Source organism: Schistocerca serialis, chromosome 5 (assembly GCF_023864345.2).
Source record: "Schistocerca serialis cubense isolate TAMUIC-IGC-003099 chromosome 5, iqSchSeri2.2, whole genome shotgun sequence".
Classification (NCBI taxonomy): Eukaryota; Metazoa; Arthropoda; class Insecta; order Orthoptera; family Acrididae; genus Schistocerca; species Schistocerca serialis.
In genome coordinates, this window is record NC_064642.1 from 403,867,675 (window position 1) to 403,889,504 (window position 21,830).

General features: G+C 41.5%; 1 protein-coding gene and 1 long non-coding RNA gene across 2 annotated transcripts in view; one reads left to right on the forward strand and one right to left on the reverse strand.

The window, feature by feature from the left end:
* Window positions 1-21,830, forward strand: part of LOC126480710 (uncharacterized) — a 231,456-nt gene that overhangs the window by 10,585 nt on the left and 199,041 nt on the right. The window lies entirely within an intron of this gene.
* Window positions 19,712-21,830, reverse strand: part of LOC126480711 (uncharacterized) — a 41,136-nt gene continuing 39,017 nt past the window's right edge. Inside the window, exon 2 of the long non-coding RNA XR_007587458.1 lies at window positions 19,712-20,255. This is a non-coding gene — a long non-coding RNA (uncharacterized LOC126480711). The remainder of the gene's footprint in view (window positions 20,256-21,830) is intronic.

Genomic DNA, 21,830 nt, shown 5'->3' on the forward strand with positions numbered 1-21,830 from the left:
GAGCAAGAAAACGTCATGGCAAATGTTTCTGGACTCTATCAACCATTCCACTTGTTCTCTGAAAGTATGGGAAGCCATCATGAGAATTTCTGGTAAACGCATTCATCCACCAACAGCTGCAGTGCTGACACGAGGCGATCTCCTAATGGTGCCTGGAGACATTGCTCAGATGCTGTTGAACTTTCCACAAACTACTGCAAATGCCAGCCAGGATCCGGCATTTTATCACCACCATGTGACTGCAGAGAGGAGAAAGTTGGACTTTGGTTCCAAGAATTCAGAAACTTGCAACTATCCTTTCTCTATGTGGGAGCTGGAATCAGCCGTGTCCTAGACTCGTGACACTACACCAGGTCACAACCAGATCCGGTACTGCATGCTTAAACATTTGCCAGCTGCATCGAAAGATTGAATGTTTTAATCTTGTATGGCAGACAGGTAACTTCCCAAACTTGTGGAGAGAGGCAATTTTGGTACCTCTCCTCAAACCAGGAAAGGAGCACACATGCCCCAGTAACTTTCAGAGTATTGCCTTAACGAGCTATGTAGGAAAGACCATGGAGCGAATGCTTAATCATCATCTGGTCTGGCTGTTAGAGACCATGCAACTCCTTAGCCACTCTCAGTGTGGATTCCGAAGATTTTGGTCCAGTTTTGGCAACCTGACCCTGCTAGAGGCGGCTATTCAGCAGGCTTTCCTACGTAGACATCACTGCATTTGAATACTCTACGATATCAGTAAGGCATACAATACTACTTGGTGACGCTGTATTCTTGCTCAACTGCATCAGCAGTGCTTTTGTGGCCACCTTCCCATCTTCATCTGGTCTTTCCTGTCTTGACGCTATCTTAGCACCCGAGTTGGTGATTCGCTGTCAGATTGTTTTGAGCAGGAGAATGGTGTCCATGTGGCCAGTGTTTTAAGTGTTACCCTCTTTGGCATAGCCATCAACCGTATCACATCTGTGGTAAGAAGTCCAGTGCAGTGCTCCTAATTCGTGGACGATTTTGCTGTTTTCTGTTCCTCCTCCACTGTTGCATCAGCAAGCTGTTAGTTGCAACTTATAGTATGGAGGTTAGAGGAGTGGGCATCAAAGACTTTTCAGTTTTCTGCAGATAAGAGTGTGTGTGTGTGTGTGTGTGTGTGTGTGTGTGTGTGTGTGTGTGTGTGTGTGTGTGTGTTCATTTAGCCAGAACACTGAGGGCACTGAAAATCTGATCCTGGGGAGCAGACAGGGTGCGTCACTTCCTGTTTTCTAGGGCTCTCATACATTCACAACTAGGCTAGGAGTGCGCGGTGCATGGATCGGTGAGGTGTTCCTATTTGAAGATCATTGATGCTGTCCACCATGAGGAGCTCTGGCTGGTCACAGGTGCTTATAGGACCAGTCCCATACCCAGCCTCTGTGCTGAGGCTGAGGAACCACCATTTACCATCTGGCAGCAGCTCCTCCTGGTGCATCAGGTGTGTAAATTTCTCGGAGCTCCGACTTCACCCGCACACCATACTGTTGCTCATCCACCTCTGGAACTTTTTTTTCCCAAATGTCTGTGAGCACAAGGCTGTTTGGGATCTGTGCACAACTTGTGTGCTGGAGTTCGGCAGTGTTGAGCCAGTACGGCCCCCAAATTCAGGGCGTTAACCACCTGCCACCCTAGCTACTGGAGAGGCTCAGAGTGATTTTCGATTTGGTGTGGTAAAAGAGAGATTGCACTCCTGCTTCCATTTTTAATGCAACATTTTCTGACATCTGATCTGAGCACCACAACTATTTAGTGGAAACAGGGAGGGGGGTTCTGTTGGTTATCCTGTTGTTTTCCTGCATCGTGTCCTCGAGGTTTGACTACCTCGAGCGTTTACTATCTTTGATGCAGAATTGTCTAATCTTGTGGGCACTGGAGCAGACAAGATGTTCTTCCAGTGCTAAATTTCTTGTCTGTTCCCATTCTCTGAGTGCCCTTCACTCATTGAAATGTTTGTACCCAGCAGATAATGTAGTCCAGACCATCCGGGATATCCTCCTCCAACTATGACGACTGTGGAAGAAGGTGGCTTTCTGCTGGGTACCAGGGCACATCAGCATTGCTGGGAACAAAAGGACAGATGTAATAGCCAAGGAAGCATGTCTCGATCTACAGGTATTTCATTGTGCCACCCCCCTGCATGCCATCACCTTGCTGTTGAGCCCAAGAGTCCAGCATCATTGGGAGGATGAGTGGCTGGAAGTGGCCAGCAGTAAGCTCCGTTTAGTAAAGCCCAAAATGCGGGTGTGGTGTACTTCCTTCCAGCCACATTGATGGGACAAGTTTCTCCTCACTCATATTCGCACAGACCACAGCTATAGGACATGTGGTTTCTTGCTCCATAGAGAGGACCCTCCAATCTGTGGTGCTTGTGGCATACAGATCACTGTGCACCATGTTTTATTGGACTGCAGTTTATTTTCTGAGCAGTGGGCCACAGCTGATTTGCTGACGGATCTGCCATCTCTTTTAGGTAATAATCAAACGAATGTGGTTAGAGTTTTAAAGTTTTGTGAATTGTCTGATGTTTTTACCAAGATTTTAGGAAGAGGGTTTTAATTCATTCACAGAATGACTGGCTTGTAAGGGGCCAGCCAGTGACAATATCCTGTGGTGTCTGTTTAGCTCCTTTCTCATTTCACTAATGTTTTAGTCTCTTGTATAACATCTTTAGTCTTTTCCCACTGTCTGTGTGTATGGCCCCATTTTGTTAATTTTGTCCACATTTGTTTCTTTTGATGTGTGGTAGGGCATTGATAACCTCAATGTTGAGCACCTGTAAGCATGCGCGCTCACTCACACACACACACACACACACACACACACACACACACACATGGAGTGCATACTGCCTGTCACTGTTCCTGTTCTAAACTTTAGTCATAAACCACGTTAGGCTCATCTTTGTTAAAAGAATATTGGAATTTATATCCTCTTTGGATTGTAGAAGTAATACTTAAATGCTCGCAAAAATCTCTCTTCATACTGACATTACTAGGCTATATCAGACAGACATGACTTTTGTTAGAGTTTAGTTTTGTAGAAGTTGTCTTCCAAGGCTTTGACAGCTTTTGTTTTGCAAATTGGATCTTCTTTGTTTTTTCCCAGATCAAAATCAATATTCTTCTTCCAAACATTTGCATGAGGGTCTTCCTGGCTATTCTTAACTAGACCGTGTTTACAAACTGTCCTTAAAAAAAGTCTCTTAGGACCATGGCAAATTTATGACACAACTTGACTAAAAGAATTGATCAGTTGATAGGACAGATTCTGAGGCCTCGAGGAATCATCAGTTTTGTGTGGAGGGAAGTGTGTAAGCAGCGCCAAATGGTGTAGACTACAGTAGTTATTCAGAGATGGAGGGGCTTGCACAGGTAGACTAGTGTGGAGGAGAGCCGCATCAAACCAGTCTTCGGGCTGAATACTGCAACAGCAACATCAGCAGATATAAAAACATTAATTCTGCTTTCCAGAGAACAGCATAAATGTCAAAATAGAATGGTGCTGTAGAATAAAAAATAAATAACTAAAACTAATTCAAAACAAATATTGAAGACTGTCAAAAATAGTTCAAAACCATTTCTTACCGTGTTAATGAATACATAAATACAATGTAGTTTGCATTATTTTCTCCATTATGGTTTAAGGACACTGTGACTGATGGTTGTTATGGGGAAGGAATTTGAAGCAGCTAGCCACTGTTGTCACAGTTACTTTTTTTTTCAAATTTCTGTTAGTTTCACACCCACCTACAGTAAGTATGCCTTTAGGTTAACACTATACACTGACCAGTGAAAACATTAGCTGGCCACTGTGGTCAAGCAGTTATAGGCGCTTCAGTCCAGGACCGCACTGCTGCCACAGTCACAGATTCGAATCCTTCCTTGGGCATGGATATGTGTGTGATGTCCTTAGGTTAGTTAGGTTTAAGTAGTTCTATGTTCTAGGGGACTGATGACCTCAGATGTTAAGTCCCATAGGCCTTAGAGCCTTTTTTTTTAAACATTATGACCACTGCCCGCTGTGAGACTGAATGCCACCGGTTGATGTTGTGATCATGTGTTGTGCTAAGGAAAATGTGTAACCGTAGCAAAGATGAATGGGGAATCATTCTGTCCATGTTATGGATCCCAAATGGGTAGAAATGCACTGATGTAAGCAACTTGGACAAAGGGCAGATTGTCGTCATCTATCTCCTGGGAACAAATACCTCAGAAATGGTGAAGCATTTTGCATGCTAAAAACATCCATGAAAAGGGGTTCAAGGATGGTGGAACCGTAAGTAGGCAATAAGGTGTTGGACATCCAGACCTTAACACAGAACATTGAGGTTGGAGGCTTTCCCTCTCTGTAAAGCAGGATAGGTGGTGATCTGTGGCAGATCTGATGAGAGAGTGCAGTGCTGCTGCATGCATAAGTGGTTTCGGAGCAATCCACTCCATGCACATTGTTGAACAGGAGCCCCCATGGCAGACGACCTATGTGTGTTCCCATATTGGCCCAATGACATTCTCAACTGCAGTTGGCACGGGACCATCAAAAGTGGATTGTGGATCAATGGAAACGTGTTGCCTGGTTGGATGAATCATGTTTCTTGTACACCAGATCAATAGTCATCACTAGATACTTATACTTTGTCATCCAGGCAAATGGCTGCTCAAAACATGCACCATACCACAGATGCAGTCTGGTAAATATGTTGTTATGCTGTCAGGAACATTTACATGGACTTCCATTAGACCTTTGGTTGTAATCAAAGGCACTGTGATAGCTGAGGATTAGGTGAACTTTAGGGTTAAGGAACATCTGCAGGCCTCCATGCTTGTTGTCTTCCCCACGCAGTGACGTCTTCCAGCAGGATAACTCTTGCACTTCACAATTGAGGAGCATGTAATGAACTCGCATCTTTGTCTTGATCACTAAATTCAACAGATGTGAGCACAGTGGAACACATCTGGGACACTATCAGACACCAGCGCCCCACACACATACCACCAGCCCATTACTTGTAGGTATTGCGTCATCTGTACACAGGCATCTGGTGCTACATATCTCCGGAAAACTACCAAGAACTTGTCAGAGATGATAAACACACGAAAACACTGTGGTATTGCATTCCTAAAGGTGGAACAACACACTGTTAAGTAGGCAGTCATGGTGTCTTGACTCATCAGTGCATAAACGAAGTATAAGTCCTTATATTCACTCTCATTATTCACATTTTTTTTTTTTTTTTTTTTTTTTTCTTATCACAAGTACAGAAATCTTAGCAGCTGTTGTGCTGTAACATCGTGTGTATGAAATCAGTCACAGCTATAGGTAGATTGCTGACTTTGTTAACTAGTATATTTGGTGCTCCTATTTTCTACAGTCTCTTCTACATACATACTTCACTGTGACTGTGTATATGTTTCCGTACAAGCCCTAATCTCTCTGGGGGGGGGGGGGGGAGGGGGGGGGAGCAAACTTCCGCCCTCCAGGAATTCCCATTTCAGCTCCCAAAGCATTTCCAACATACTTGCGTATTGATCAGATTTACTGGTAGCAAATCTAGCAGACTGCCTTTGAATTGCTGTTATGTCTTCCTTTAATCAGACGTGGTGGGGATTCCAGACATTTGAGCAGTTCTCAAGACTGGGTTGCACTCTTCTATATGTGGTCTGCTTTCCTCAAATTCTTCCAATAAACTAAGTCAACTATTTGTCTTCCCTACTATAATTCTTACATGCCTGTCCCATTTCATATCACTTTGCAACATTATGCCTAAATATTTAATTGACATGTCTGTTTCAAGCAGCACACTAATTCTGTATTTGACCGTTCCAGGATTGTTTCTCCTACTCACCTGCATTAAATTACATTTTTCTATATTTAGAGTTAGCTACCATTCATCATACCAACTAGAAATTTTGTCTAAGTCATCTTGTATCATCTAACAGTCACTCAATGATGACACCTTCCCATACGCCACAGCACCATTGGCAAACAGCCACAGATTGCTGCTAACCCTGTCCATCAGATTATTTATCTACATAGATTCTTATGGAAACTCACTGTCAGTATATTTGGTGCTTCCATTCTCTACAGTCTCATCTACATACATATTCCACAAGCTCCTGTATTACAAATAGTAAGAGAAAGCTTGTATCTTCATCAACATTCCAGTGGGACATTGTTTCAAATGCTTTTCGGAAATCTACGAATACGGAACCTGCTTGTTGCCTTTCATCCTTGGTTTGCAGATATCATGTGAGAAAAGGGCAAATTGTTTCCCACAAATGATGCTTTCCAAAAGCATGCTGATTAGTAGACATAAGCTTTCCATCTCAAGGAAATCTATTATATTCAGACTGAGAGTATGTTCAAAAATCTACAGCAAACTGATGTTAAGAATATGGGTCTATAATTTCTTACATACAAGTTTCAAGTGCGGTTTTTTGGAGTCACTTGGGACTTGGCACTGGTCAAGAGTTTCGCAATAAATCCAAACCAAGTAATGGACCAATGCTGTACTCTATGTAAACCTGAATTGGGATTCCATCCAGACCAGGTAGTTTACTTGTCTTCAACTGTTTTAGTTGTTTCTCTATACACCAGAGATGCCTATTACTATGTCCTCCATGTGGGAGTCTGTGCGATGATGAAACAACAGTACATTCAAACGAGCCTCCTGTGTGATGATTTCTTAAATGGGAAATTTAAAACTTCAGCTTTCCATTTGCTGTCTTCTATTGCCACACCAGACTGATCAGAGAGTGCCTCAATAAAAGCCATTGAGCTGCTTAACAATTTTACGAAGGACCAGAATTTTGTTAGGTTCTTGGCAAAATCTTTTGCTAAGGTAAGACAGTGGTTAGCGGTTGTATGTTTCATGTATTGCTCTCTTTACAGACCCAGAAATGTTTACTACCTTTTGCCTGTCATCATTTGCGTGTTCTCTTTTGAAATGATAATGCATCACACTTTGCTTTCTCAGAAATTTTTAGTTTTGTTTTTAAAACATGATCACTATTTTCCATCCTCGGCACAGACGTCTCCAGAGCACAAATTACAATTTGTGTAAATTTTACCCATAATTCCTTTACCTCGATCATACTGGAACTAAATGATGTTCATTTTCTTAAGTACCTCGATCATACTGGAACTAAATGATGTTCATTTTCTTAAGTAGGATGTTAACAACTGCACATTTGCTCTATCTAGCAAAAATACTCTCCTAGTCTTTTTGATCGATTCATTTATTTTAGTAATCATCATCACTATGATATCATTATCACTAATCCCGATCTCTATGCTGACACCATCGATAAGGTCAGTCCTATTTGTAACTATGAGTTCTAAAACATTTCCAGTGTGTGTCAGTCTCAAACTAGTTGTTCAAGACACTTTTTGGAACACATTTTCAAGAATATGAGGGTGGTTTGGAAAGTTCTTGGAACGGAACAGAAATAATCACCGAAACTTTTTGTATTTTTCAGTGTAGTCTCCTTGTAGATTAATGCATTTGGTCCAATGATGTTCCAGTGCCTTGATCCCATCTCAGAAATGAGTTTCTTCCAGGCTTGCAAAATATTTGTAACTCCAGCTATCAATTCTTCGTCCTTCCAAGAAAAATGATCAGTTTTGGGAAGAGATGGAGGTCTGACAGAGCCATATCGAGTGAATAATGTGGTTGTGGCAACAATTCATACGTTAGTTCATGTAATTTTGCCATGGCGATGGCACACGATTTTGATCCAGCGTCAAGAGTCGCGGCACCTGTCTTGCAGATAATTTTTTCATTTCTAATTCTACAGTTAAAATGTGATATACCCTTTCAGATGACATCTGGAAAGCATGGGCAATTTCATGCACTTTCAATTGGTGATCCTCCATGATCATTTTGTGTACTTTTGCAATGACTTCTGGAGTAATGACACATCTTGGCTGACCACTGCGCAGATCATCATCTAAGCTCTCATGACCAAATTTAAATTCATTTTTTGCACTTGGCAACAGTTGAATATGAAGAAACAGAGTCCCCCAGTGTATTCTGTATATCAGCATGAATATCATTCCTTTTTGAAGTGCTTAATCACTGCTCAAATCTCGATTTTTTTTTTTTTTCCATCTTCACAAATCACTTCGCAGGAACAACAACAGGGTCATGTCACCGCCACAACTCTCTTCCAAGAGCACTGATGTGTCACGTGTTTACAGGCAACAGTCCAATGAGTATCACATGAACAACTTGTTGCACTAGTGCTGACCTCTCAGGTGATTCCAAGAACTTTTCAAACCACTCTTGTACTTCACAAGACTGCCTGACCATACCCTCTGCAATGAATCATAGATGTCCCAGTCTACACTCAGTAGGTTGAAGTTGGCTCAAACTAATATTGCATGATCTGTATATTTGCACACTGCCAAGCATAGACTTTCTTTGAATTATTCTAAAACTGTCATGGCGGAATCGGGTGGCCAGTAAAAACATCCAGCAATTAGTTTGATTTCACCTAAACCTCTTAAACACACATTGGCAACTTTACAGTTTCACTTAAATTTGACATCAGTACAGAGAATATTTTTATGACTGCCATGAACACTCCCTCTCCTGTGCCACCTAATGTCTTTTCAATACATTTCCTAGAACACACTAAATATTTTAGAGCTTCCTACTTCAGATTTCAGCCAGCTCTTGTTCCCAAGAATAATTTTGGCACGAGAAACTTCCTGTACGGCAGTAAGTTTGGGAAAATCGCTACAAACACTTCAGTAATTTACAGATAAAATATTGACTGTTGAATTGTCTTTACACTGACATGGTCTAATCTTGTTATCTGTGTGATGACTGACTAGTGTACATGAGAGTACGGCACCTTAAAATGCGGCATTCCCTGAAAAACCCCATGTGCACTCCACATGCACTCTGCTACTCGAGTGCAGTGCACCCCTGACCTATCAGTAGGAGTCCTGCAACTCTCCACCTGATAGCACAGGTCCATAAATTTGCAGCCAAGACCACCACAAAGTTGATGAAGCCTTTGGCCAAGACCCTCCACTAAGCTTCTAACCAAGGGACCCAACTCAAATCTGGGAATAGTGATGCAAATTGTGAGCTCTGATTGCACACTGCACTTGAGACCATCAGTGTTTATCACTCATACCACTTGTCCGTATGAACTGACAATGGCCTTACAACCCAAGCAACAAATATCACTGGTGCTGACACTAAGCCACAACTTGCAGATGATTGTACCCTGCACACCCAGTAGCTGTAGGCAAGGCCTCCTCCACATCTTGGATGAGGATACCCGACAGACATACAAATGCACATTGGATTTCTTTCTGGCCCTGTATACTGTTTCCCTAATGGACTCCATATGGCACTAACATTGGTGCTCCCAGTAACTAGCAAAGCCCTCTCCATGTGTACCTTCTTGGCCTCTGCTGAAAGAGTGGCCACCTGTCCATTCACAGGGTGAATGGGTTAGGCTAGACGGCAAGCCTCACAATGACTCTTCAAGTCGGGTGACGTGAATGTGTTACCATCCGTCAGTCACCTTGCATTGGTGGTGGATCCACTGCATTGATTTGACTGGAAGTTGCCTCAACAGTGGAGCAGGTGAAGCAAGCAACATCTGAGCTGTACCATGTGATGGCCAGATTCTCCATCACACCGTGAGGCAGCCACATGAAGACAGCTGACCGTAGCCAAAAGTGCCATTAGCTGTTTGCAAACTCCTCCTGCATCTGCACAGAACATGGACACACCCTACCCATTCCAGCAAAACTAGCTTAAGAAATAAACTTTAACAGCACACAGAGAAACTCAGATATGCAATTTGCTACCCTCCTGACATGTCACTGTCACTGACAGTGGTTGATGCCTTACAGAGCCATCCTGGGCCATTCAAAACAAATAACAACTTTGCTCCAGACTTTGCGAGTCTGCACAGTTACTAAAGTGTGAGATTACGCCTCTTAAACACAAAATCACACACAGAATTTAAGAACTAAAGTATGAAAAAAAGCTAAATATGTAACTTGCTGCAGTGCTGGTGCGATGGAAGCTAACTGACTGACTAGACTGAAACGAACAGTTGCTTGCTCTTCCAGGGTGTATACGGGGACAAGGAAAAAAAATTCCCGGATTTCTCCCGGATATCCCGTATAAAAAATATACTTTTTCCCGGGCGAAAATACACTTTTTCTGTGCTAAGTGACAGTAGGTTTTCCGTAGAATTTCCCTTGGAACTGTAAAACGTATCAATCCTTTGAATGGTTAACGTTTTATACAATTGCATGGAACTTCCCGGAAAAAAAAGACGGGGCAAAGAAGTTTTGGAGAGACTTTTAATAAAAAAAAAAAAGAGAGAGAAGTTTTGGGAAGACCTTTGGTTTGCAGCAACATATACGCTGCATATTTTCGTATTACGAAAGTACAAATTCGAATTGCACCAAACACAGCGCGTTAGTTTCCGTAGCGTTTTGAAACCGAGGTTGCGATGTCCTTTTGTAAGCAAGTCATATCTCAAGCCGCAGTCAGCCAATAGCGAGATCACTGGTTACATAGCGCGAACACGCAAGAGGAAAAGTTAACGGTTTACATTAATGTACACAGTACCGTATATCTACAAGAAAAGCTAAGATTTCACATTTAATGTTAGTCTCTACGATTAACACGCTACAACAGAAGTTAAGCTTTCACATGTAATATTGATCTTTTTTGCGTGTGTTATACTTTGACACATCACACAAATGTGCCAGTAAATTTAAAATTATGACATAAATGTCTCGGCTCGAAATTCTTGTAAGTGGCTGGTCCTCAAACTGTTCAGTTTCGAACGCTCTGTGGTTTAGATATCCATCCCACTTTCTCACACGTAACATAATTCATCTTGCGTAAAAAGAAATTTACTTTGAAAGTAACGCTTTTCTAACCACCGTTCGCAATACTATCCGGAGACTGTTAGAAATAGGTTCAATTTTCCAGTTGCCAGAGAGCGCCAGAAAACAGGCATTATTGCGCGTGTGCAACTGCAGTGGTGTAGGAAGCCCGTATGTTCGTGTGTATAAAGCACTAAGAGAGCTTACATTACACCATAAAAGAAACAGTGCATCAGAGGATACTCCAAAGAGCATCGGAATTTCGTAAACCATACTAAAATGCATAATTCGGCTTGAAGTGCAAATTGGCTTTTTTCCAGATTCACAATGAAGTAGTTCCCATATGATATTAGCTTTTCACTGTGGTTTTTGGGATGTATATTTTCTTGGAGTACCAGTACTCTACGATCTCATTTTTGGTTCTTTATTATGGCATAATGCCATATATGGCAGAAGATAATATCATGCACTTGAAATTGCATTTGCAATTCAGCGAACAGTTCGAACTAGCCAATACTGTAGAATGAAACACTTCGTTTCAAATAAAATGATTGCCTCGGCGGAAAGATTAATAAAGCCAAATTTCTTTAGCAAACTTGCAAAAATAACTTCACTGTTCTGCAAGGCGATTAATACTTGACTGCTACTAACTTGGAAATAAAATAAAATCAGAAAACTGAAATTAATAATATATTTTTGCCCTCCGTAATAATGTGAATGTATTTTAATTCACTTGGTAGATCCCGGCCACAGAAATCCGATTTGTTTTCATTTGACGTGGGAGCTGTACACGAAGAGAAGCAGTGAAATCACTAAACATAAACACGGGTCAGGTGGAGGTTAACCCCCTCCCCACTACAACTCAGACAACTCTGTGCAAGCGTGAATCTGGCAGCTAGGGCGCGCGAGAAAAATTTTTCTCGTTTGCATCTGGCTGCTTGCTGCTACTACCGATACAGTACTGCTTGTACACGGGTCAAATGCGCATGCGCAACAGACCGCTGGCAATTGGTCAAACGAACCTAATGTGAACAGTTGTGACGTCATGCTCATAGCAAGCAGTTTATTGTTACGAAAAATTACAGTCTGCGCCCTAAGGCCTTTGACATATTTTTGCTATTTGCAGACGCTTGTGCGTACACGGTTTTTTGTTGTTGTAAATTGCACATTTCCTTTGCCACTAAAGTTTTACTTTTTCCTTCTCGTTTATATTTTATTGCTGCAGTATCATTCTCCAGTAGCAGGATACAATAACATTCTTTGCTGGAGAATCAATTCTGCAGTCAAAATTACAAAAATTTAACTGAAATCTAAAACAACGAAAAATTCCCGGAATTCCGAAAAATTTTCGGGTTTTTCCCAGTTTTCTCCCGGATGAAAAAATTCCCGGGTTTTTCCCGGATGTCCCGGGTCGTATACACCCCGTCTTCAAAACAAACAAACGAATAACAACTGTGCTCCCTACAGGCTGACAGAAACTACACTTTACAGTTACGAAAACATGATATTACGCCTCTTAAATATAAAAAAACACATGGAATTTAAGAATTAAACGAAAACAGGAAAAGCTAACTACCTAACTTGGTGCTCTGCTGGTGCATAATAGGTACAGCTGGAGCCAGCTTTTAAGCCCTACAACAACAACAAAAGTCACAATTTTGATATTTTATTGTTTACATTATGTCTGAATTAAGAATTTGTTAGATCTAATTTTTGAAGATGAAGAGCAAGACCAAAGAATACTAACAAAATGTCAGAATTATGGGATTACAAGGAACAATATTCCATACATATTGACTAACCCTCAGCTATCACGTGGAGGTAAGGCAGTGACATTATGTCCAAATATATTTTCCCAGCTATTCTACAGGAAACGGATTGGACATGGAACCAGTGGGGGTCACATTTTGCTACGAGTACATGATTAGTGCTTTTCTTTTATAGATCGTATACTAGGTGTATTTTTGAGCCTGAGACGAATATGGTGCTTTCAGGAGTGAGATGACCATATCTTATTCCCAAGGAATTCTGATACAAAATGTTATTTGTAAGTCAGTCGTGTGTGTGTGTGTGTGTGTGTGTGTGTGTGTGTGTGTGTGTGTAGTTCAAGGAGTTTCCTTGTTTCTCACTCTCCTAATCTGATTCTTTATTAGTAATTTGCTGTGTAAGGTAGGATGTAGTCCCAGCGTTAAAATTGTAATTTCAGAGGTCACAAGAACTGTTTTAATATTTTGCATTGTCATCTCCTAATGAGTTCTGTGTTCACAAATAATGGGAACTATTTTGCAAATACACAATCACATGTCATAGCCCTGCGTAAGTCTCACAGAGAAATACAAAAATATAATTACACTACTTCAACTTAAGTCTACTTATTGATATGAGACAAAAGAATTGCAGATCACTTATCGCTCTTCAGATTGCAGGAAAATCAACAGCTGGGCTGTGCACATTTTAGATTTTTGAACAGAAAATAATATATGGCAGAGTATGTGAGGTTGAAGGAAGGGGTCAGGAAGCATTCTCAGAATACTGTCTTGTCACATTTAGGTTATAAGTTTGTTTTTCCTTCTTCTCTAAATGACACGTTTTATAATACAAATCCTGATGAATGCCACATGTTGTAGTGCCACAACATTTTACAACATGACACAGTGCGCAATGTAGAAGAATTTTATGGGATCTGACTATGGCTGTGAATGTGTAAGGACATAAATATTGCATTTTTGTTAGTAAAAAGATGAACAGAAAATTATCAGATGTTCCATTTTCAAACCTGAGTAGAGGTGCCAGATATAATTAGGGTCTTGCTGACTGATCCAGCTAACAGGGCATTGATGACCCATGTTATTTTCCCTCTGTAGACCTACCTTGTTGTATATCATCTCAGTTTGTACTCCATCATTAATGATCTTATTATCTTATGATCTAACCTTTCTTCATTCATGTTCGAATGGGCTTGTATGTGACTGTCACTTGTGTGATCACAAGAGTGATGATTCAAAAGTATATTTATTATGCTGGTCAGGGGGTCAAAATCATTGACAATATCATAAGGATTAATCCTAGTTTGTTTAAATTTTCTGAATTTCTACCTGAATTGTGCCACCTCCTGAATTTTTGGCCATAAGTGGCTGTCTGTTTCACCTATGTGGCAAGACCAGTCCTGTATTAGGTGTACAAACACTGTTTACAGAGATTTCCCTAAATCGCTCCAGGCAAATGCCGGGATGGTTCCTTTCAAAGGGCACGGCCGACTTCCTTCCCCGTCCTTCCCTAATCCAATGAGACCGATGTCTTCGCCGTCTGGTCACCTTCCCCGAAACAACCAACCAACCACTGTTTACATTGCATTCTGTTGAGATTTCTGTAGCCACCTTAGTAAGAAGAAAAAAAGATGCCGGTATTGGGAGCAAATATATGGGATCTTATTTTCTGTACATAGTGTAAATACACCCTCCCCCTCCCCCTCTGTAGCTAAAGTCACTAACACACAGCCATACAGTGGCACTCGACTCAAAATCATGGTACTGGATAATTTTTTCTACCAGTATTTGGCTGGCATGTAGAGGAGAGGTAGTTGCATGCAGTTTCTGATCTGCAGTCTTTACACCAATGTCCTGAATTGCAGTGTCTCATGAAGGCATGTGATACTGTTGATGGTGATCCACCCGTCAGATGGGATCATTTAGCTCAGCTGACCCCTTCCCACTATTCATGTGAAGGTGGCTATGTACTGGTATCGGGTTTTGCTCTTTCCCTTCCCTTCATCCGGAACAACACAAAACTAACAGTATGCTTCTGTACAGTGCTCTACTCAGGCACTACACTTCAGGAAAAATATTTCTTTGTTACATGTCAACACTTCATAACAGAGTAGTTCATTCGTTGAAGAAAGCCTTCGGCATCATTCATATACAGTTTAATTCTTTCCCAATTTTCAATTTTAACGTGTTTTATTCCTATCCGTCATTTTCGTCTTTACTTTGTTTCATTTTTGACTATAGAATTTATAGTCAGCAAGTCGAAGTCTACTTTACATATGGTCAGGATGCCTATGACATCTGCAAACCATAGCACTGGTATCTTTTCCCATAAGCCTGTTTTACTCCACTAAAAATTGTCTGGGTAAAGTAATACATCGCAACCAATGAGAACGCCTTTCAAAAACAAAAGGATGTATTGCGTTTTTTTAAGCTCAGGATTGAACTCATGTTGATTATTCAGTCGTACGTGGCGTAATATAATCAGAGTTGTCTTTATTATTATTTTCTTCTTTTTCGAATTTTAAATCCCTTAATATTCTGGCAGTATCGCTGAAGCGTGCAAACTGGCGTCAGTATTCGAGTTGCTGACAAGACGTCTCTGACAATGGAGCGCGCTCGGACAAGCGAACGTCCGAGGTATGTGGCGTAACTTCAATATTTATTATGACTCCAAATCGTGAGCTGGCAATGTTTTGGCAACCAATTGCATATTGCTGTCTTCATCATCAGCAAAACAGCACCGCGGGTTGTGGCTCATTCGCATTCATGGTTCACGTAAGAGACTGGCAGCGGTTTTCTAAGGCCGCCGTCGACAGCGGGATTGGCGCTACATACAGGCAATTCAGTGATATGTAAGTAGCACCAGCACGTCCAAACGTCAAATTACTATACTACGACCGAAATGGTCCCAAATTATCAATTATTTAGAAATATCCAATACACAGGCTGTTCTAAAAATCACCTTGTTTGAAATTTCGAAAATACAGACCACATCCTATCCTGAAACAGCGTAGGGTTTTAACCAAGAATTTCCAGGCGTTTAACACCAGCAGTGATATTTTATTTCAGTCGTCTGTGCAGTAACCAAGTACTATTGAATTGTACGAAGTTTAGGTAATCAAAATAATAACACCGCCTTCCACCACTAACACTGAAAAATATTCGCATGATCCGGACCTCATAATTATATACCCTTACCTGTTATCTACATCATATACACCGTTCGATCAGCATGGCAGTACTTAGTTCACAAAACGTAATGAAAGAAAAAAATATGAAAGGAACAAGTAGTTAGGAGCTCAATTCTAATTTTGTACTAAGCTAACGTAACATTAGTTCTTTAGCTATGGGGCAAGACAAAATTAACGAAATGTAAAGTTTTGTATTGTTATGCGAAACAGAATATCGCGACAACATTTAAACAGTCGGCAGTTTGTTTTTTTAAACTTCGTGTTGTCAGGCAGTATTTCTGTTGCGGGTAACGAAGTGACATTAGCTTTAGCACTGAGTATTGAAAGTGGAAGTAGGTCGCTACAAGAATATGTGTAGTTCTTATTCGATCGCGTTTTGCATCAAAAATTCAACACTTTTGAGTGCTAGGATGTATAAAACAGAATGCATATTCGGTTAGACGGAGAGACGACGTTTCATACCTCTCGATTCCTATTCGAGAAGGAACGTTATACAAAGCCCCATTTCAGCATTCCGATTACGGCTTTCGGTCTTTTCCACAAATTACTTCTGGCTAATGTCAGGATTGTTCGTTCAGTGAGGCATGGTCTTATCTTTCCAAGTCTTTCTCCAAATTGGAAAGTTCAAGAACTAAATTTAACTTATCGTTGTTACCTTCCATTCAAATACTCTGGTATTGCTTGAAACGCAAAGTCTGATTAGCCGCAGTGTCGAATATTTCAAACGAAAATCCGCAGGCCGAAAGGGTGGCGGAGAGAGAGAGAGAGAGAGAGAGAGAGAGAGAGAGAGCCAGCCAGCCAGCCTTATGGGGTTGTAGCCCCTAACAGCTGCAAGGGACCATCAGACAAATTATAAAATGTTTTGTAAATGGTGTGAATGCAAGAAAGGCAAGTTTAATTTATGGAAGTATCATACTATTGTGAGGAGGAACCATTTCCTACGTTTCCAAAACATTCTCCCTTCCATATTATGGAATGTAAAGTCAAGTCCGACATCATACATGTTTTTGTAATGTGCGAGTTGTTTGCTCTTCACGTTTTGATATATTTATGTCACCAAATATGTAATAAAACAGTTTCTGTGGTCGAAATAATTGTTTCATAACATACTTACAAATTTTCAAAAGGAAAAGAAGAGTATCCTGCTTTTGGTAGTCAAGTCAGTGGTTACAATGAGACCAACCTCAGTGCTTGGAAATTTTTGGGACTGATGTCTTAGGAACAGTCTAAATACACTTAGATACCAAATAGATTCGTTCTTGATACAGTGGCAGATGCCCATGACAAAAATATAGTACAATATACGCATTTCATTGGAGTGTTGGAGAAAGTACAACTTTACCATAAAGGCCCATGAGACTGCTGCATCTGTGGAATAAGTGTACACACATTGAAACCCATGAGAAATTTATATACTATAAAGAACATGTGTATGGTAATGGGACAAGGGAAATCTGCCTCCGCCTTCCGATGAACAGCAAATGTTAATGTACTTCGAGCGATACCAGTAAACAGTTGTCTCCGGTTTTGTTGCTACTAAAGAGAGAACACTATCCAGTTTTGTGCTACTGAAGAAAACACTAGTCTCTCTCTCTCTCTCTCTCTCTCTCTCTCTCTCTCTCTCTCTCTCCCTCTCCCTCTCCCCCTCCCTCCCCCCTCTCCCTCCCCCCTCTCCCTCCCTCCCCCCTCTTTCCCTCTCCCCCCCTCCATCCCCCCCTCTCTCCCTCTCCCCCTCCTCCATCCCCCCCCCCCTCAACCAACACCTCTGTCTTCCCCCCTCCTTTCTCTCCTCCCTATCCTCTCTTCACCCTCCTCCTACACTCTGCCCTCTGCCTCCCTTCCTTCCCCCTTCTCCCTCTGCATTCCTCCCTTCCTTCCCCCTTCTCCCTCTGCATTCTTCCCTTCCTCTTACTCCCCCTCCTCCCTTCCTTGCTCTCCCTTCTCCCTCCCTGTCTCCCCTCCCTCCCTCTGCCTCCTCACATCCTTTCCCTCCCCCATCCTTGCTTTCCCTTTTCCTCCCTCCCTTTCTTTCTTTCTGTCTCCTCCTCTCACCTTTCCTCTACTCCGTCCTGTCCTTCCCCTCCCTCCATCCCTTTTCTCCTATCTCTCTTTTCTCTTCCTCTTTTGTCTCTCCTCCCTCCCTTCCTCCGAATCCCACCCACCCTTCCTCTTCCTCTCTTCCTTCCTTCCCCTCCACCCTTCCCACATTCGTTCCCTCACTCTCACCCATTTTCACCCCCTCATACCATTTCACCCCGACCTCTGTGTTTTTCCTCCATTCCCCTCCTCACCTTCCCCTCCCCATGTGCTGTTTGGATCCCCACTGCCATTGCTTCTAAGCTTGTTAATTGCAGTAGGGCAAAAGATGTGGAGGTTCAACATTAATTTTTAAGATTACACTAGAAAACACTGAGAAAATGGTTTAAAGAATAACAGGTCATACTCTGAAAAGCAAAATTCACAATCTGGTTAAGCCTAGGCGTCGTGTGTGCATAACAACAGCACAATAAGAAAGGTGACTAGATTGTTTGTCTAAATATTGTGCATAAAAGTTGAATCAACAATTCGATTGAACACCGGGATTGTTCTATTCAAAACTGCTGGGCCAATTTCTTTCTCTGTAATTGTCTGATCTAAGCTTATTCTCCACCTCTAATATCATTGGTGGGGAGTTAAAACTTGCTCTTCCTTTCAGTTTTAAATATTAATTTTCCATGCAGCTTATCTTTCTCATTTTCCTTTAAACAGATTATAATTTCTTGTAGTTGTTAGAGGTGTTTAATAGGAGTTTTGTAATAAATATGTCTGGCAATCTGTAAGCTCATTTTGTGCCCAAGAGATGCAGTAAAATACTCGATTAAGAAATCGAGCCTCCGCTCTCAGGGAAAGGAAAAAATGTAGTGTAGCCAGGAGTGTTTTCCTTTTAAGAAAGTGATTAAAAGTTGGTATTACTCAGGTTTTTAACAGGGGCGGAACTGGAACTTTCTTATGGCTAGTTACAAGCTACCATTCATGTTCCAAAATATTAAAAATATTCCATACCCCCAGGTCTAGACTCCCTATCCTACGGGTGCCCTTCGTAGATGCATTACTTGATGTAACCCCACAAAAAGAGGTCTAATGGCATGACAGCAGGAGATCGTAAGGATCGTGGGATGGGATTTTCTGACCCACCAACCTCCAAGGAAGTAATGATATTTAAATTGAAACCCTTAGCTGCTGACAGATGCTGTTGATATACATCAATGGGGACAGCTGAAAACGTGTGCCCCGACCGAGACTCGAACCCTGGATCGCCTGCTTACATGGCAGACGCTCTATCTACCTGAGCCACCGAGGGCACAGAGGATAGTGCGAGTGCAGGGGCTTATCCCTTGCACACTTCCTGTGAGACCCACATTCCCAACTGTCCACAGCCTACGTTCATAGTGTTTCTAATAGGTGGCTCTGATGGATAGAGCGTCTGCCATGTAAGCAGGAGGTCCCGCGCTCGAGTCCCGGTCGGGGCACACATTTTCAGCTGTCCCCATTGATGTATATCAACAACACCTGTCGGCAGCTAAGGGTTTCGATTTAATTATCATTTCATTCTAGAGAAGCTGCACGGTCATCAGTGGTATCTGTTCTTTTGGGAACAGATACCATCTTCATACTCCAAGGAAGTGTGTCATCTAGCACATCCTGCATGTTCAAACTCCAACATGGGTATGCCATCATGCTGGAAGATGATGGATGGCTGCAGCTCTCAGTCTGCGGTAGCAGGAATTGTTCAAGCATGTACAGATAGACATTTCTCATTGTGGTTTTCTCTGCAAAGAAAAATGAGCCTGTCACCCTACTGAGCATTAAAACAAAACAAACTTTAAGGTTTGAACTGCCACAGATGTGTTCACGTATGTTGTCTGAGTTTTTGGAGCCCCAAATTGTAACGTCGTGGCAAATCACATGTCCAGAAATTTGGAATGTTGCTCTAACTGAAAACTGGCCCTTTTTCAGGCTGTCATTGTCAGCATCTATGGTCAACAGCATAGAACACATGAATGAATGCCACAGAAAAATGATTATTTGGCTGTAATGCTTGGACAATTTTCACTTTGTATGCAAAAGGCATGATCACTTATGTAACACTATGTACAGTTGGGCTCAATTCCTGCAATTCATGTGATCTTCAACGAACTGACTGCTGGGGGCTGTGCTAAAATGCTGTTGGCACTCAGTCAACATTTGCTTGAGGCCCAAGCAGACATCACTTCAGAGGAAGTCTGTGACATTTCATTTTTAAGTTTCTGAACCACCTCATTATGCTTGTTTATTTCGGTGGTGCCATCCCATACTGTTGTTGATACCAGATAAATAATTGTGCCTTCTCCTGGTTGTTGCCATTTTGGTGCACACCAACTCAGATCTGCAACAAAGGACAAAGGAAAAAGCTTTGAGAGCTAAATCTCTTACAAGAACATGAAGTTTTTTATGTCTTATAGTTTCCAAGTTACGATATTTTGAAATAATAGCAGGACTTTGCAGACACACTACATTTTTTGCTGTCCATCCAGTCATAGTAATGATCTCATGCCACCAACAGTAAATACTAACTGCAGCTATTTTTCTAATTTGGAAAACTGGCAAGTAAATTTCAGGGTTCTAAGGCCTGTTTCTGTGAATGAATAAATATCTTCAGACAGTGAAATTTGTGCAAAAGTATAATTTCTTGGACCTTGAAAAGATGTTGTTGTTGTGTGGTCTTCAGTCCTGAGACTAGTTTGATGCAGCTCTCCATGCTACTCTATCCTATGCAAGCTTCTTCATCTCCCAGTACCTACTGCACCCTACATCCTTCTGAATCTGCTTAGTGTATTCATCTCTTGGTCTCCCTCTACGATTTTTACCCTCCACGCTGCCCTCCAATGCTAAATTTGTGATCCCTTGATGCCTCAAAACATGTCCTACCAACCGATCCCTTCTTCTAGTCAAGTTGTGCCACAAACTTCTCTTCTCCCCAATCCTATTCAATACCTCCTCATTAGTTACGTGATCTACCCACCTTATCTTCAGCATTCTTCTGTAGCACCACATTTCGAAAGCTTCTATTCTCTTCTTGTCCAAACTGGTTATCGTCCATGTTTCACTTCCATACATGGCTACACTCCATACAAATACTTTCAGAAACGACTTCCTGACACTTAAATCTATACTCGATGTTAACAAATTTCTCTTCTTCAGAAACGATTTCCTTGCCATTGCCAGTCTACATTTTATATCCTCTCTACTTCGACCATCATCAGTTATTTTACTCCCTAAATAGCAAAACTCCTTTACTACTTTAAGTGTCTCATTTCCTAATCTAATCCCCTCAGCATCACCCGATTTAATTTGACTACATTCCATTATCCTCGTTTTGCTTTTGTTGGTGTTCATCTTATATCCTCCTTTCAAGACACTGTCCATTCCGTTCAACTGCTCTTCCAAGTCCGTTGCTGTCTCTGACAGAATTACAAAGTCATCGGCGAACCTCAAAGTTTTTACTTCTTCTCCATGAATTTTAATACCTACTCCGAATTTTTCTTTTGTTTCCTTTACTGCTTGCTCAATATACAGATTGAATAACATCGGGGAGAGGCTACAACCCTGTCTCACTCCTTTCCCAACCACTGCTTCTCTTTCATGCCCCTCGACTCTTATAACTGCCATCTGGTTTCTGTACAAATTGTAAATAGCCTTTCGCTCCCTGTATTTTACCCCTGCCACCTTCTGAATTTGAAAGAGATAACACACTATAAACTGATACCATGAAACAAAACTGGCATTACTATAGTGAAAGGTCAGTGGTTAACAGTTATTGTTATCAGAAGAACTCTTAAGAATACCAGTTTCGTTTGTCGTAACTTACAGTTGCGGAAGTAGACCATTGACTAATCTAGCAGGGAAATGAAAGTTAAGAACTGAATGTACTTGGTGCATGAATTACAATTAGTTAGTTTGA